This window comes from Drosophila navojoa, chromosome 4, assembly GCF_054131105.1.
Source record: "Drosophila navojoa isolate 15081-1374.11 chromosome 4, UAZ_NAV_1.0, whole genome shotgun sequence".
Taxonomy (NCBI): domain Eukaryota; kingdom Metazoa; phylum Arthropoda; class Insecta; order Diptera; family Drosophilidae; genus Drosophila; species Drosophila navojoa.
In genome coordinates, this window is record NC_142892.1 from 21,242,333 (window position 1) to 21,258,306 (window position 15,974).

Below are 15,974 nucleotides of genomic sequence, written 5' to 3' on the forward strand. Positions count from 1 at the left end.
CTGCCCGACAGCCCAACTGCCTGCCCCACTGCCCCACTGCCTGCCTGCCCGCCTGGTATGGTCATTGAAGCGAGTTTCCCTTGTCTTTTGACGCTATTTGTTTGCACAACCTTTAGCCGTCGCACGCTTTTCCTTTTTGCTGCCCTGCTTACAGCACATGGGAGATGGCACACGGCACACGGCACACGGCACATGGCACATGGCACGAATAAAAACCAATATTAATATACAACTAAAGGTTGCTCCACAGCAGAACCACCCAGCCCGACCCACCCAGCCAGGCAGGCAAATGAAAATCAATGAATTTGATTGCGCAAATTGTTGGCAACTTTTGTGGCTTAAAGTGTTGTGTTTCTGCTGCACTGCCAGGGCTGCCGCTGCACTTTTGGCCAAAGATGTGCGGTTCAAGGAGCAGTGACCATTATTAATTGACCATTTGCTGCAGCTACCCAGCTGACTCTCTGACTGCTCGACTGGTTGCCATTGCAACTACTTTGTGGCTAAACAGACGACAATGGCTTCCATAAATATTACACACACACACACACTCGCACACACACACTCATGTTTGGGCAAGGGTTTGTTGTACTCGTTTGAACCTTTCTCTTGGCTTATCACTGCGGTTGCTGCCTTATCGAAGGCAGTGCACTGCGCACAAGTCTTTAGTGGCCACAAAAGGTTGCCAGGCAGCCCCACATAATGTGGGGCCATTCGCAATAGTTGGGCATTGGAGCGTTGAATAGCATCATCAGCATCAGCCACATTCCGGGGCGTGGTCATTTAACAGTCTGTTTTGATAGGGCCAAAAGTATCATGTGAGCTTGGCCAAGAGCCAACATGCAAATGGTTTCATTTTTTATGCTAAGCCTGGCTCTCATGTCTGTCCGCCAGCCCGGCTGCATGCAGGAGCTCATTATAAATGCTTTAATTAAAACTAACTCGCTCTGAGCTCGGTTGGCCCCGTTCCTAATTACAAAAGCAAAATGCAAACTGCTTCAATGGACGCTCTCGACTCTGGCATATAAATGCAGCGTAAACCTTATCTCAGCTGCCTTCCGGTTTTAGACTATGCAAATTAATGAGCGTATTACTTCTTTCTGACTTAATGCAGACAAAATGTTGTAAATGGCGTTTTAATCAGTGCACGAGGCCAACAAGCAAAATTAATTAAATGCTCACTTCAAGCACCAACCACCCAGCACCACCCAGCACCACCCAGCACCGCCCAGCACCAACAGCTTTCGCCTCGATAGCGACAGCCGCAAACGAAACAGACCCACTCAGCAACACTTGCCCCCCTTTTACTTTCCCTATTCGCTTCTCTCTTCCCCCTTTCCACTTCCCCCTTCCCCCTTCTCTCTTCACTCGCTCAGGTCTCGCAAGCTGGATGCTGTCCTCGCTGCGCTCATCAATTTTTGCATTTTAATGATATTTGAGCCGCGATGCGACCGCGGACAAAAACGATATCGACATAGCCAACGCGCACGTTGATTATGACGGTGCCGTGCTCATGACCAAAATCCATCTATGTTAACTCGAGTGTTGAAGGCCGTACTGCAAATGCTCTTTATTCTGGCTACGCTCAAATGAGCAAAGTTTTTGATAATAATCTTTGACGATGTTATTCAAACCGAAAACTTTAAGCTAGAATTTTACAAGTCATCAACTGGCAAGTCCTTAAATGGGAAATTACAAGCAACAGCTTCAGAGTCTAAAAAGCATCTTGAATAAGGCTCTCTTTATTCTCCTAGTTCATTTTTAATATACAGCTGATGTAAAATATATAATTCATTGATGATTTTACTTATAACAAGAGAGATATACATGGAATCCCTGCAAATAGCATAGCTGACACAGCTCAGCCAAAGCACTCTGAAATTTCTTGAGCTTGCAACTTTTTCAAAACTTTTCCCCCTCCGATTGTTCCCATTTGCATATTTATTTATATGAGAGGCCAAAACATTCTATATTTTGGCTTTTTACCATCCCTATCGTTCCTATTCTCATAAATAATAAAATATATCAAATTGACTGAAGAGTATATCCGGTTCGATCGGAGCGCCGTCCCCAGGAACTCGCGTTTCGGTTGCTGTATCTATTTTGGCTGAGCATCTGCCGTGACGGTGGAGGGCATTGTGAACCTTTCGTTAAATTGAAATGTAATTAATTTCTGGTGCACACGCTGGCCCCCTCCGGCCAGGGCTGCTTGATTCCCAGGGAGTGCGTAAAATATTAAACAAAGCAGCATCAAAATCATAACCAAAACTGTGCCGAGCTGTTGGCCAACGCGTAGACGGATAGTAAATTGAAAGCGAGCCGCCCATCCCAGCGCTCATTTGGTATGAGAGCCAGCGAATGCGTGTGCCGCGATTCCCTCGAGAAATTTTTAGAAATCCTAGCCAGCCGAAGGGGGGCCATGTTGCGGCCCGGCCGCAAACGTTTGAACAACCGACTAGATTACTCTGTGGCAGCTGCTGCGAGACTCTGGCCCGGCCTTGAGCGAAAATAAAAGGCAATCGTTTTATTGCCAGCGCAGATTGGCCATAAAAGTGTCACCTGTGACTTGCCACGGACCGCAAGAAATCAAATAGATTCAAGCTGCGACCGATTTGCCAGCTCCACTTCACCAACCGCCGAACGCATATATACACACACACACACACACACATATATAGACTGTACATGTACATTTATATATTCATACATATATAGAGTCAGCCACGACTTGCTGTAGATAGACGATATACATAATTTATGCAAAACTAACACAGCAATAAAAGGGGGCAGAGAAAACACGGCAGTGGAATGTGGAACGTGGAAGGTTTACTTGGCGCTTGCCCTGCAAAGTATGCCAAATCAAATGTATCACGACAGTTACAACCAAAGGGGGCAAAGGGGGCAAAGGGGGCGACATTAGCCTGGTCAGAGTACAGGGTATGCGAAATGTTCTTTGCACAACTTATCGCAGTCAATGCAGCAGGAGTAAACACTTTCGCCTCGCAGCTTGTTTGATTTAAATGCAAATATACATCAGGACATCAGTACATGGGGATAGCAGGACGGCAGGACAGCAGGTAACTTCAGCAGCAGCCGGGGGTGTGTCTTGGCCAGTTTGCGCAACGGCTTGTCCCCTTTCGACGCCGTTAAGCGTTAAGGACAACATCAACGTCAAAGTCAACGCTATTTTCGTCCTTTCTCCGCTCGTGCGACTTCAGCGAAATTCGCTGCTATCAACGACCATTTGCCATTTTCTTGTTGCGCATTGGTATGCAAAGTGAAATGCGTTTTCAGCCCTCTTCCCATCTGCCTCTCCCTTCTGCTTTCGCCCTCCCTCCATCACTGCCACTGCCCATCTTTGGTTATTCAGCCCTCGTCAAGGCCACAAAATGGACCACTTTTCCCTTTGAATTGGCCCAGCTTGATGTCAATTCAATTGCGGCTGCCGATAATAGTTTGAATGGCACGACTTTTGATTTAATTGCACTGATAGTCTAACTCTATCTATCTCAGCATGTCATTGATAAGAGACTAAGCAGAGAAAAGTTTTTAAGCGATATTCAAAGCGTTTAAATTACTGATTATTTGATTTCAGATATCTTTAAAAAAATTTTATTCTTGTTATTTATTTGTTTGTTAGTTGGTTTGTATTTTATTTATAGTAAATAAAATTCTTTTAATAATTAATTTTAATTTATTTTTTATTTAAAAATCAACTGAATTCGTTGAATAAATTTTCAAATAACGCAGTAAGTCTGTTAGCAATAGAAGTTCTGAGCCCAATGATTCTTGCGAATTTGGGTAACAGGCAATGAAGTACTATATACATATATATTGCAGATAAGATCAACAAGGTAAGCTGGTCAAGTCACGTATGTATGTCGCCTCTCTTTTCCGTTCGCCTTTCTGCCTACCTATTGTGGTCTGTATAAATACATCAATCTCTTGAGACTATATACCTTATACATAAATATAAATATTTTTAAATATTATAAATATCTAATTGTAATGTTTAATTATATATTTATTGATAAATGTATAAATAATTTTTAAATAAAAATCATCAATAATTTGAATTTAATCTATTGAACGCAATCGTAATTGTTGTAAATATTTCTGAAATGTACAAAATATTTAAATAATAATAATTCCCTTTTATTAAAAAAAAAAAAAAAAAAAAAAAAAAAAAAAACAACTTGCTTCAATCCGTCTTTATTATATATAACTCATATAACCACAATAAGAGTTTCACATCCCATAGGGTATCTGCTAGTCTGGCGTTTCTGAACAGAGCACTAACACTTGCAGCTTGCTAATGAGAGCCATCAGCATGTAGCAATGCCTTATACTATTCGCCCTCTTAATGCGACAGCTAAAGTAATTTATAATTAATTACAGTTATAGCAACTAGAGAAAAATGTGTACAATTTATATGAAAGAACGAAATATTAAAACTAATAAGCCGAAGACCCCTGCTGCCAGTGCTCAGTCCTTACTTAAAGATAATTTTATATTAATTGTAACTTGTTAATGATTAAAATTAAAATTAATATAACAAACATGAAAACAGAAGAGTAAACAAAAATTCAGCAGACTTTGTTTAGGCCCTATGTTGATTATGTTTCCTCCTCATCTCTAATTTAATATATCTCTCTCACACTCATTCTCTCTATATTAGTCTCTCACACCTTCTGTTCCTTTCATTCCCTCTCCATCTTTCCTTCAGCCTCACCCTCTCGAGCTCACTTTAATGCTATCACACTGCACATCTCTAATCAACACAAACACTATGGGATCAAGTTTTCCTCATTTTTAAGCCCGCTCAAATAATAAATTCATAGCACAAAAGAAAAGTTTTCACTTTTTGAAGACCGCCCACAATACCATAACAAAAAGAACATTCTCTAATCAAAGAGTGAAGGCAAAGCATGTTCATGCATTTTTCATGCACGTATTCGAATAAGCTAAATTAGTTCGAGAGAGAAGGAAGTCTTAATATGGGATATATAATATAAATGTATTTTTGTAAGTATTAATCAATTTTAATTTATATTTATTTTGTAAATAAAGTCAACAAATTTTGTATTAAAGCATATAACTTTAAGGGATTGTAGTAAGTATTATTATTTATATTTTTACTAAGCCAGCAGTTGATGTGGAAGCAATTGATAGATTTGTTTTGATTATATAACTCTTATAAAACTATTTATAAACCTAAATACATTGATTGCATCTCATATACATATTGATTAAATGCAAATGAAACATTGAATTTGATAATGAAAATATTTGTAGAGTCATTGCATTTAATTTACAACTGATATTACATGAGCAAGCCGACGTGTTGTGAGAGCTTTACCTGAGTAGTTCTAAAATTAAACACTATTAAGCAGACTTGGACTGGGACACACACACACACACACACACACACACACCAACGTACTCTAACAAAACATTGCGCATTTGAGCATTAAGCTGTTACCCGTATGAATTAAAAGACAGCCAAAGACAAAGCAATCAAGGCAAAGTGTGTGTGCGACTGTGTGTGAGTGTGTGTGTGGGTGGGTGTGTGCTGCTCTATAATAAATGCTCAAATCTACAATTGATGGCATTGCTGCCAGTTGGAGCAAATTCAAATCAATAGTTGGCTAAGCAATCAAACATATTGAAAGCATTTCAATTGTCGTTTCGCTTGCAACAACTTTGGCACTGCAATGACAATTGGCTCGACGCGCACATACCCCGCACTGCTGACTATTTGCATATTTGCATATTTAATTAAGTACGGTCGCTGTCTGCAATGCAGCTCATTCAGAATAAGAAACAGATGAGGGAAAATCAAGCCGTATTAAAAATAAATTCACTCATTCCTCAAGCATTTCCTTTGTTTGCCCAGGCCCAGGCCCAGATGCACTTGACTCTTTAATAACATGGGACTTTTGCCTTGTCTGAAATTCTTTTCTGTTTCGGTTATTTTTTTCTTGGCTTGTTTGTTGTGTCGCTGAACAAGCAGCCGAAATGAAAGTTGTCTGCTGTCGGTGCCGCTTTGAGTACAAATAAAACTTTTCTTCGGTATTATTTTTGCTTTTCTCTTCTCTTTTTTTGCCTGATGGGTTAGCCGAAAAGTTGACTGGAAATTGAATTTGTGCGGATGTAATGAATACACTCTGGGCTGAGACTGTGCTGGGGCATCCCAAATATGTCGAACTTATTAGCGAGTGCGCTCTTTTAGTTGAAGTTCCTTTCGGAACTCGCTTACCCACCTGCAGACAATCGAATTAATTTGAGGCTCGAGGTTAAGTTGTTGCCCGTGTTTAACTTGCACTTGAAGCCGAAGGCCTGGCCCAGGCAGCTCAACAAAAGTCAAAGCCAAAAAGTTGTATTTTCTTTGCAAAACCGACGCGTCGCGTCGCTCGGCGTCCCCTCCAAATGCCAACTAAAACGGAACCGCAAACACAGCCATGGACCGTAACGTGGCGGATTCGCACTCGAGCACGCACCGGCACTTGCTCTTGACTTGGATTTGAATTTGTGGCGCTTTTGGCTATTCGCGCTCAGCTGTCACACGGCCGAGAATCACGCGCGAGTCTTGGCACCTTGTGCACCTTGGCTGGGCAGATGCGGCGTATACGCAACGAACACGCGTCAAATGTTCTGTTTATCTGAATGAGCCTAAGAGACTTGTAGTTGATTCTTTTTGTGTGAATATGTTTATCTCACATGCGCCGCTTCGCGTCCAGCGCCAACGAGGAAACACAAGCAACTGACGACAGCCTCGAGCTCGAACCGACTCGTCGTTGGCAGCGCGTTCGCACTTTCTGCTCTGTCATACGCCGTGTGTGTGGCGACGCCGACAACGCCAAACGACGACAACGACAACGACGACGACGACGACGACGACGACGTCACGACGCCGCCGCAGCAGCAGCGCTCACGCCGGCGTTCCCGTTAGCCAACAGGTTATCTGCTGATAAGCGCTCGACTCCACACGAGTCGTCAATCAAGCAATCGGCACACCCGATGCAGTTCCCTGCCTCCAACCCGAGGCAGAGCTCTGCGCGCTGCAACGAAAACATCGCCGAGTGAGCATCGAATGGAGCTGCGAGTGAGTGTGAGTGTGATTGAGTTGAATGAATTGAGTGAGTTCTTTTTCCGTTTCAGCTCTTGGAAGTCTTGTGATTCTTTTTGCTGCATTGCTGGCAAATATTTCTACGTAAATATTGTGACAAATTGAAGGCATTTGCGCAGAAGGCAAAAAAGTTACCCAATTTTTTGCAACTCGCTGAAAAAACAGTTATATAAACGGTGAAATTTGTGATACGCTTGAAATGGCTGCAAACATTATATTCATTACACAAATTACATGAGAAAGCATCAATATGCTATACTCTGTATTATTTTGTAGTATTTCGTGGAAATTTTGATTCACTTACTGTACCTGAACCCTTGCTGCCGGCAACTCTTAAAAAATATGTTATTTTTGCATTTTTAGATAACGAACCAAATTTGTTCAATGATTATGTAACTGTGATTTGATACAAGCTGTTTTTATTTTTCTGGGAATTGTAAAGAAATTGAATTTAGTCACTTTTTTGGCGTACTTCCCTTTAACTGGAGCGAAATTCACAGTAAATTTGATAAACAGAAAAGGGAAGCTAGCAAGGTTTGACTTGGCTCAAAGCAACAAAATATGTATATAAATGGAACAAAAATATTACCAGCCTACCTTTAGAATTTTATTCATAATTATGATTGAATATTGATGCTAAAATGTGATTTAATTTATTCTTGTTTTCTAAGAAATTAAATTTGTAATTGTGATTGATTTTAACTGGAAATAAATTTTAAATAAATTAGATATCAAGTAAAAAGATGAGTCGCAAAATGTTTAGATCAAATAAATACATTACCAGCCTAGCCTTAAAATGTCATTTTATTATATTGTATAAATGCTTAGAATATATTTACTAATATTCAAATATTATGATATTATATATTCAAAGCCAAGATGTAAGTATGGGAATAATGCAAATAAATAATTTACCAGTTTATGCTCAAATTTCGCATTTAATACATTCAATATAATTTTCAAATCTCCAGTTACAATCCCTTTAGCGCAGCAAACACAAGATGTTATTCATGTTTCCAAGAAGCAGCTAAGCCAGGTAAATTTAAATAATTGAACTCTTCACTTGGCGAATTGTATCAAGGGCCAAAATCAACTGCATTACACTCAAATCAATAAATAGTACAGCTCTAATCACAACTAATCAATCAGCTCGACTATAAGTAATTGCAGCTAAGCTTTCCCTCAGACAGCCAGAGCTGTTCACATTTATCATGTTTATTTTATGTTTTTGAGTTCTTAAAATTAATTTATCACAACCAAATCGAAATATATTTGTTTTTAAAAGTTGCATTCCTTTTCTTTGATAGTTCCACTGAAGAGCCCATCAAGTTTATTTCAATACCAATTAAAATTCCACTTGAATCGAATCTTGATGTCAAACAAGGCTTAATGCGGACAGTAAACAGTTGTTGGCCATTCAAATTTCTTAACAATACTTGAATGCCATTCTGACATTTATTTGCACAACATTCAGTGATGCGAGCTCAAGTGCTTTGGCTAATCTTATTTAACACACGATTGTGTCATATATACATATGTGTGTATGTGTGTGTGTGTGTGTGCGTCTGTGTTGCCTTATCCAATCTGTGCTATTAGCCTGCTCAGTTATTCATCTGCTGCTTAACACATGCTGCCTACCGCGAGCTGCTTACTTAATTTCTGTTATCTTCTTAGCGCGTTCCACAGCAAAACACCAGACATCGGGGCTATATACATATACATATATGTACATATATACATGTATGTGTATATGTTATATTGTCAAGAGGCCCACGGCTACGATGATGGTTGTCAAGTGATGCAGCTGCGATTTATTTATTAAGGCCTGTCGACTGGCTGTGTGCCCTTCCTCTTACTTTCTCTCTCTCTCTCTCTCTCTCTCTGTCTCTCACTCATTCGCAGCAACCAACTCCACTTGAGCTCGTTTTCAACTGCTGTGCGAATTCTCTTAGGCTCGATGCGGTAGGGTTCCTTTGGTGAACGCGCACGTTTCCTCACTTCGGTGGCATTATGCTTCATACTTCTTAAGCACATGACATGACACATTTTATGCGCGGGCAAAGTGATGTGAATAGTGACTGCCGCCACTCCTTCAGAAGGCACACCATGTGACCATAAACAAAGGCCGTTTGCTACCTGGGCGGCTAACCAATTCCACCAACTCGGGCCAAACTCATGCTTAAAGAGCGAAGGAAATTCTGTGGAATTTTCAAGCAACGACTCGCTTCCTGTGACTTTTTATTTACCTTTTAGGCATAACTTGACTCTGTGTGTGTGCATGTGCGTGTGTGCGACATGTGAGCAACCAAGCAGACATCTCCTGTCGCTGTTGACATTGTAAAGCAAATCCGCGTTGCGCATACGCCGCGTATGCCCAGCAGGCTGGAGGGCTGGCTGACAAACTGGCAGCTGCTTTCGAACCTGGCCAAAAGTCATTCAAGGCTCTGTAACTCACGCTAAATCTGAGGGATAATTTACATGTGTTGCTGTTCATTTGCGACTCTCTGCACATTCTTGCCAGCCGTCAAAGTGGCTTTCCCACTGCAAATAAATATTATTTAAATAAATACGTAAGTGTACTTCTCTTAATTGTTTGCCTAATAACTGCAAATATTTCTTTTTAATTTTGATTGATTCACAAATAATTGTAGTCTAATCCAAGTGCCAAGCAACCTGCCAGCAGTTCTTTTTTCTGTTTTTTATTCATAAAAATATTTACAAATTGTTTACGCCAAATTCTTGCCTAAATCTAAGAATAATGACGACTAATTTTAGTATCATAAATCCGGTCGGCGCTCTACGACACAAGCTGAACACATTTTTCCCATTTAATAAGCTATATACTCTATGGAAGGTATTCGAATATCGTCAAGGCATTTGCTACGCATGAATGGAAACTGAAATGGCTGAGAATATGGCACGAAACGCTGACCGTCTGTCTCTCTGTACGCTATTCATTCAGTGCTTGTTCTTGACATGTAACCTTGCATTAGCTCATTTACCTTTTGATATCTTACATATGCTTAAAATTAATAGATAACAGATTTATCATTATACTCATTCGCGGTAGTAATATGAGTATATTGGATTGTGCAATGTCCGTCCGTCTGTTTAGAGCTAGAAACATATGCTCGAAAATATCGTCGAACTATAGGGTAATCAATATGTATACTGAATGGGGGCATGCCAAATTGAAAAGCTGAGCTGACAGCCCTGAATGAGTATTCGTAGGTATTCAATAGGTAACGCCCGACTGCAAAGTCTTTAATTATTTCTCTTCATATTGCAATTGTCAAATAATTAACAATTAAACATTTAAGTACATATTCTATTAAAATTATTTAATATTATATGTATAATATATTATAATATTATACATATATAATATAATTATATTTAATTTACTTATATATTATATCTGCTTACCATCTGTAGCTTATAGCTGTAATAAAAATATTTCCACCTTCGAAGAGGGTATATAATAGCCGGTATGCCGTTCTCTTCTAGTTCTCTTTGGATTTTTCTGTTTTTGTCACTGACCTTTGGCGCATATTTTTCAGCCGATGTTGCTTCTGTATATATAGTATATATAAATACAAATATTGTATACATACAATATATTCGTTTGATTTATTTTTAGCATTTGATATGAAAAGCCATTTAAATGTTTCATTTCTTCTCTGCTTGTTGACGGCGAACGGGGAAATCTCTTCATTGCGCAAATAAATAAGCTCTTGCAAGTCTTTTGACTTCGCACCACTCAGGTACAATATTTGCTGAATAATATTCTTGCTCTTGTTGCTGTCTCGCACATATGTAAATATTGCTTAATTGGAATTATAATATGCTGAGGGACCGTAGGAAATATTTATTATATGTATGCCCAATTGACATATCTGCGAATTGAATTTCTTTCTTTTTTTTATACGTGTCTTACTTTTCGACTTCGATACTTCGCTGTTCAACTTCATTCATAATTTACGAGCGAAAATGTTTTATTTCATGTTTTATGGCAAATAAATTATGCCAGACAACGCATCGGGAAGCAGACGGGACACCTAAGCCAACGATAAGAAGTTGTCGAAAGATGGCAAAATAATTCCCATGTCCCACAATGGACGACTTCCTCTGCAGCTGCCCAAAGCGAAGCAGAAATGCTGGGGTTCGAGCGGTTCTCGACTAGGAAATACCCAGTGGGACCTAATCCTTTTTTTCTGTAGTATAATTTGCTATATATTTTATATTTTCATATCCCAAAATGGGAATTCAAGTTCAAAGACGCACCTAATGTGAGATACTTAACTAGAAAATACCCTGTGGAAGAGTTGAAAAGAAATCTAAATACTTTTCTTATTTGAGCTAAATCTTTGAAATATTCTATTATTTATGCTATGCACAATATGAGTATACCCATTGTTAAATTCATTTTAGCAATACACCATGACAAATCCTCGCAAATATTAGCTTTCTCATGAGTGTCGAATTGTTGATGCCCTAACCATATCTATAAATTTTTATAGATATAATACTGTATATTGCGCGAAGCCAATTTACGAGAAATATTTCCCATTCAAGAGTTTTTATCTGTCTTATCTCATATCTCCCTTGAATGCATCCATAAAATTGAAAATACAAATGCGCCACTGATAATTCGCAATACCACAATTTGTAAACACATCCTTTATTGAATATATCTATATATGCATGCAAGGATATCAGAGCAAAGCAAATGGAAAACGGATAGGTCTGAATTTATGGACGCTCATTGATTGCTGCTTGGGCCCAATCCCAACGAATTTATGTAAATTATTTGCTTCTTCTTCTTCTTCTTTTTTTTTTTTTTTGGTGCTCAATGCGACTTTTATGGAGATAGAATGCAGCTGTGTCCGGGACAGACCAGAGGCAGGATCAGGCAGGAGGCGTCGCTGCCGACAGAGCGTAACGAGAGAAAAGCAATGCCAAAACAGAGGCAAACGTTGTGTATGTAAAATGGATTGGGGCCGACATCTTGAGAGAGCGCCTTGCGTGCAGTCAATGAGCCCAGAAGTTGTAGGAAGTGGCTCTTAAAGTGCTCGAAGTGCCGGCCAAGGACTTGCCAATTGAAATTCGTGAATGTAGCAAAAAATAACTGAAACACAACGACAACGTGCATGAGTGTGAGTGCGTAAGTGTGAGTGTCAATGTGTGTAAGTGTGTGTGATTTTTGTGCATAATATGCATGCATATATATGTATAAGTATATAGTATATACAAGTGGGCCAAGGCAACCAACAGACATCCTACTTACCATATGTGGGTCATTTATATGCAAAGCATGGTCCACGCTTACGATATGCTCACTCTAATAAGCCGGGCACGTGTAGTCCTCGCTGCCAGGTAGTCTCTGCTGTATTAACGCAAAATTGGCTTCTCTCACAGCTCCTGTGCGTATCAACTATAACAATTGAGCGAGTGCTCGTGCATTGTTGCCATTCGCTCTATACCCTGTAGCTAAACATTGACAGGAGTAAGAAAAGGAAATTAAATAAAGATTTTGAGTGCCTGAATGGAGTATGAATAGTGCAGAGTTTCTAGATTAATTAATTTTCCTGTTATTCTTCAGTCTCTTCAGAAATGGGTATCAAATATTCACAGCTCACATTTACTGCAAACCCTTGTCAATACAATTACCCAGCTCTTATTGGCAAATTTGATTTTACATGGCTTTATATGTAATATAATATCAAAGTTGCCTCGCCGGGCTATAAGCTCCCATATTTTAAGAGCTAAATGTAAAAAAAAAAATTGCAACAGCTCACGTAATTCTGTATAATCAAATAATATTGCGAAAATTGACTGCGAATTATATTGTGAACTGTATGGCAACACGTGCCAGTAGGTCAATTCGACAGATTTTTCAGCTAACAACGAAGCATTTCACATAGACAAACTCTGACAGTTGTTTTCAGTTTTTTCTTGACTCGACAGCTCATTATAGATAAAATTAGACAAGAGCAACACTTGCATATTGTTGATATAACAACTCTGCCTGACCACCTTTTTGTGGATTTTGATTGTCTTATGGCGTATTTAGTTGTCCTTCGGAACATTTAAATTGAATAACAATCGGTCGTATTCGAATCATATATATTCATAATGATTTCCTGAGCTGAAGTCTCAGTTGTAGCAATACATAATTGTTATGATTTTTTTTATATATGTATATAATTGACTTTCTTACGAATTTTATGGTTTAAGAATGAAATTGGCAATAGAAATGATTTATTTGCAATTGCTCTCGTCCTTTCTAGTGGTCAATAATATGTATTCCTCTTTGTTTTTAATTTTTTTTTCACTTCAATGTTTACTACACAAATATATGACAACGCAAATATGAATATAATATTAATATATACATATACCGAATGCATAATATATAACCACTATGCAGTCTATAATATGAATAAACTCAATAAATATGCAAATAATTCAACCAAAAAATAAATAAATAAGTAAAAAAAAAAAAACAAACAAAAAACTACAACAAATAAATATAAATAAAAAAAAAGACAATTCAAATAAAAAATAAAGCAATCAATCCATAACAAACAACAAATATTCCACAATGATTCATTTATGAAATCGATTGCAGCATCATATTATACACTCGATTGTGGCATAAATAATTTGCTCGAAGAAACCTGACGTTTGGTTGCACAACGTGCCCTTGGGAGCAGGAGTTACAGTTAGCTAAGTGCCGCTTGCTATAAGGCCGAGCCAACAATAACCTTTGGCCTCTTAGCGAGCCATTTTTGCACTTTTGCTCCGCTCATTTTTATGGTTTAGCAGACAGCCAAAGCTTTTCTTTCATTATTTTCCTTCCTTTTTCATATTTCCACTTGCCTCTTGCCTCTTGCCTCTCGCCTCGTGCGTCTTTGTGCGTATGCAACAAAGAAAGCATTTGCACTTTGCGTCCACTTTTAGGCGTCAAGTCCTTCCCCATATTTATGGCACTCGCTCGTAAATTTCTAGACTCTTGTTGCGCTGGCCAACGAAAACAATAAAGCGACTGCTTATCGCGCTCGGCCAATGGACCAAGCGCAGCATTCAACTCGTAAATGATTTTATGTGGAGAACGCTATTGCAGCTGTGATATCCCAGGTATTTATGCCAACAACTGGGCTAATGACCCGCGGCGGCTACTTACTGTCCTTTCAATATTACGTATACGCAGCGTGTGTCTATGGCGCCAAAGATGGCTGCTAAGCTCTACTTGAGTGTGTGTCCATGTGTGTGTGTGTGTGTGTGTGTGGTTAAACAAGTGTCATATTTGACCAGAACACAAACAAACACACACACTAACACACACACACACACACACACACAGAAAATGGCCTGCATGGCATTTTAGGGGCAGTGAAACTTGAAGCTAGCCATTTTGGCCAGCTCCCAGCACCGAGTGCAACTTTGAGTCGCCAGTGTGGCCAATGTAGTAGCTCGCAGCTACCGCTCATATTTCTCACTCTGTTGGCCAGCCTCTCCCACACAGCCCCGCTTCCTGCCACAACCCCAATATGGTATTGTGAGCCTGCCGTTACGCCATTATTTATACGCTTATTTGTTCATTTTGTGTGGACACTCGGGGCGCTACTCGTTGGCCGGACAAACTCCTTGCTTAATTAAAAGTTCCAGGCCGCAAGTTTTTCATATTTTTTTATATTTATTTAATTCTGCTGTTTGCACTACGCCAGCCCACACACACTTGAATACTCTTTAATAAAGTGGAAATTAATATTGCAACAAATATTTATTTAAGCCTGCATAGCAAATATTTTATTTGTGACCTTTTGGCTGCACATTTGTCGTAAATATTTTGATAATGTGCAAATTAATTGACGGACTTCATATTTTAATTAATTATTTTGTTGAATGAAGTCGGCTCAAAATAAATATAAAATATTAATGCAGACTACTTTTTATCAAGTTAAATTGCATAAATCAAAATGAACAAAAAATGTAAATTGCAATGAAATAAAAGCTAAAAGAACATAAGAGACCATTTGACAAGTGGACAAACTATAATGATAAGCCGATTGCATAATATAAATATTTAACATCACCATTTCGATCTACCGCCCAAGCAGCCCTTACATTTATGTCGCATCATTTTTATTATTTAATCAACTCTTCGCTCTTACGCAACTGCGAAATGAAGAAGTCAACAGCTTATGGCAGCTAGCTGCGCAAGCACATCGATAAACATCAGCCCGAAGCAGGGCGACCAAACTGAGCTGAGCGTAGTAAATGAAAGCCGAGCTGCATGAGACTTGGCCAGAAAGCAACAGGATAATTATCCTTGCCATATGCTCATATGTCCGGCCAGCCAAGCGTTGACAGTTGCTCACTCGAGTGCCAGCCCGACTGCCTTACTGCCTGGCTATGTAATTGCAATTTAGACACTGTACACACACACAGACACACACACACACGCATATTGTAGCTTGCTTTTTTTGTGTGTGTCCTGTTATGCTGCGTAATTTTTTTCGCTGTCATGCGGCTAAATGTGCAAATTACGTGACGTTTTTATTTCATTCGCCAGCCGCTGCTTCTTTTATTTCATTTTCTCACCTAATTTTCACAGCGTTTCATCTCAAGTCCAGCCACACACACACACACACAGACTCAGACACCCTCGAAAGAATAGCAATTTGTGCCACGTGTGTGTTTAACCTAATTACAAGAATCTATATTGTTCCTGGCTACAGCGCTGGCCATAAAGCAGCCTAGTTAGGCTTCCTTGCTGAGAACAATTAGAGAGGATGCTTGTTCAGCCGACGTTAGCATAAATAGGCAGATGCATCAGCATTCG

At 39.2% G+C, this 15,974-nt stretch overlaps 1 protein-coding gene across 1 annotated transcript in view; it reads right to left on the reverse strand.

Moving 5' to 3' along the window:
- The window catches only part of sNPF-R (short neuropeptide F receptor), a 41,009-nt gene extending 34,200 nt beyond the window's left edge, over window positions 1-6,809 (reverse strand). The window contains exon 1 of the mRNA XM_018102628.3: window positions 6,261-6,809. The gene's annotated coding sequence lies outside the window, so the exon portion shown is untranslated. The remainder of the gene's footprint in view (window positions 1-6,260) is intronic.
- Window positions 6,810-15,974: the final 9,165 nt, after the last annotated feature.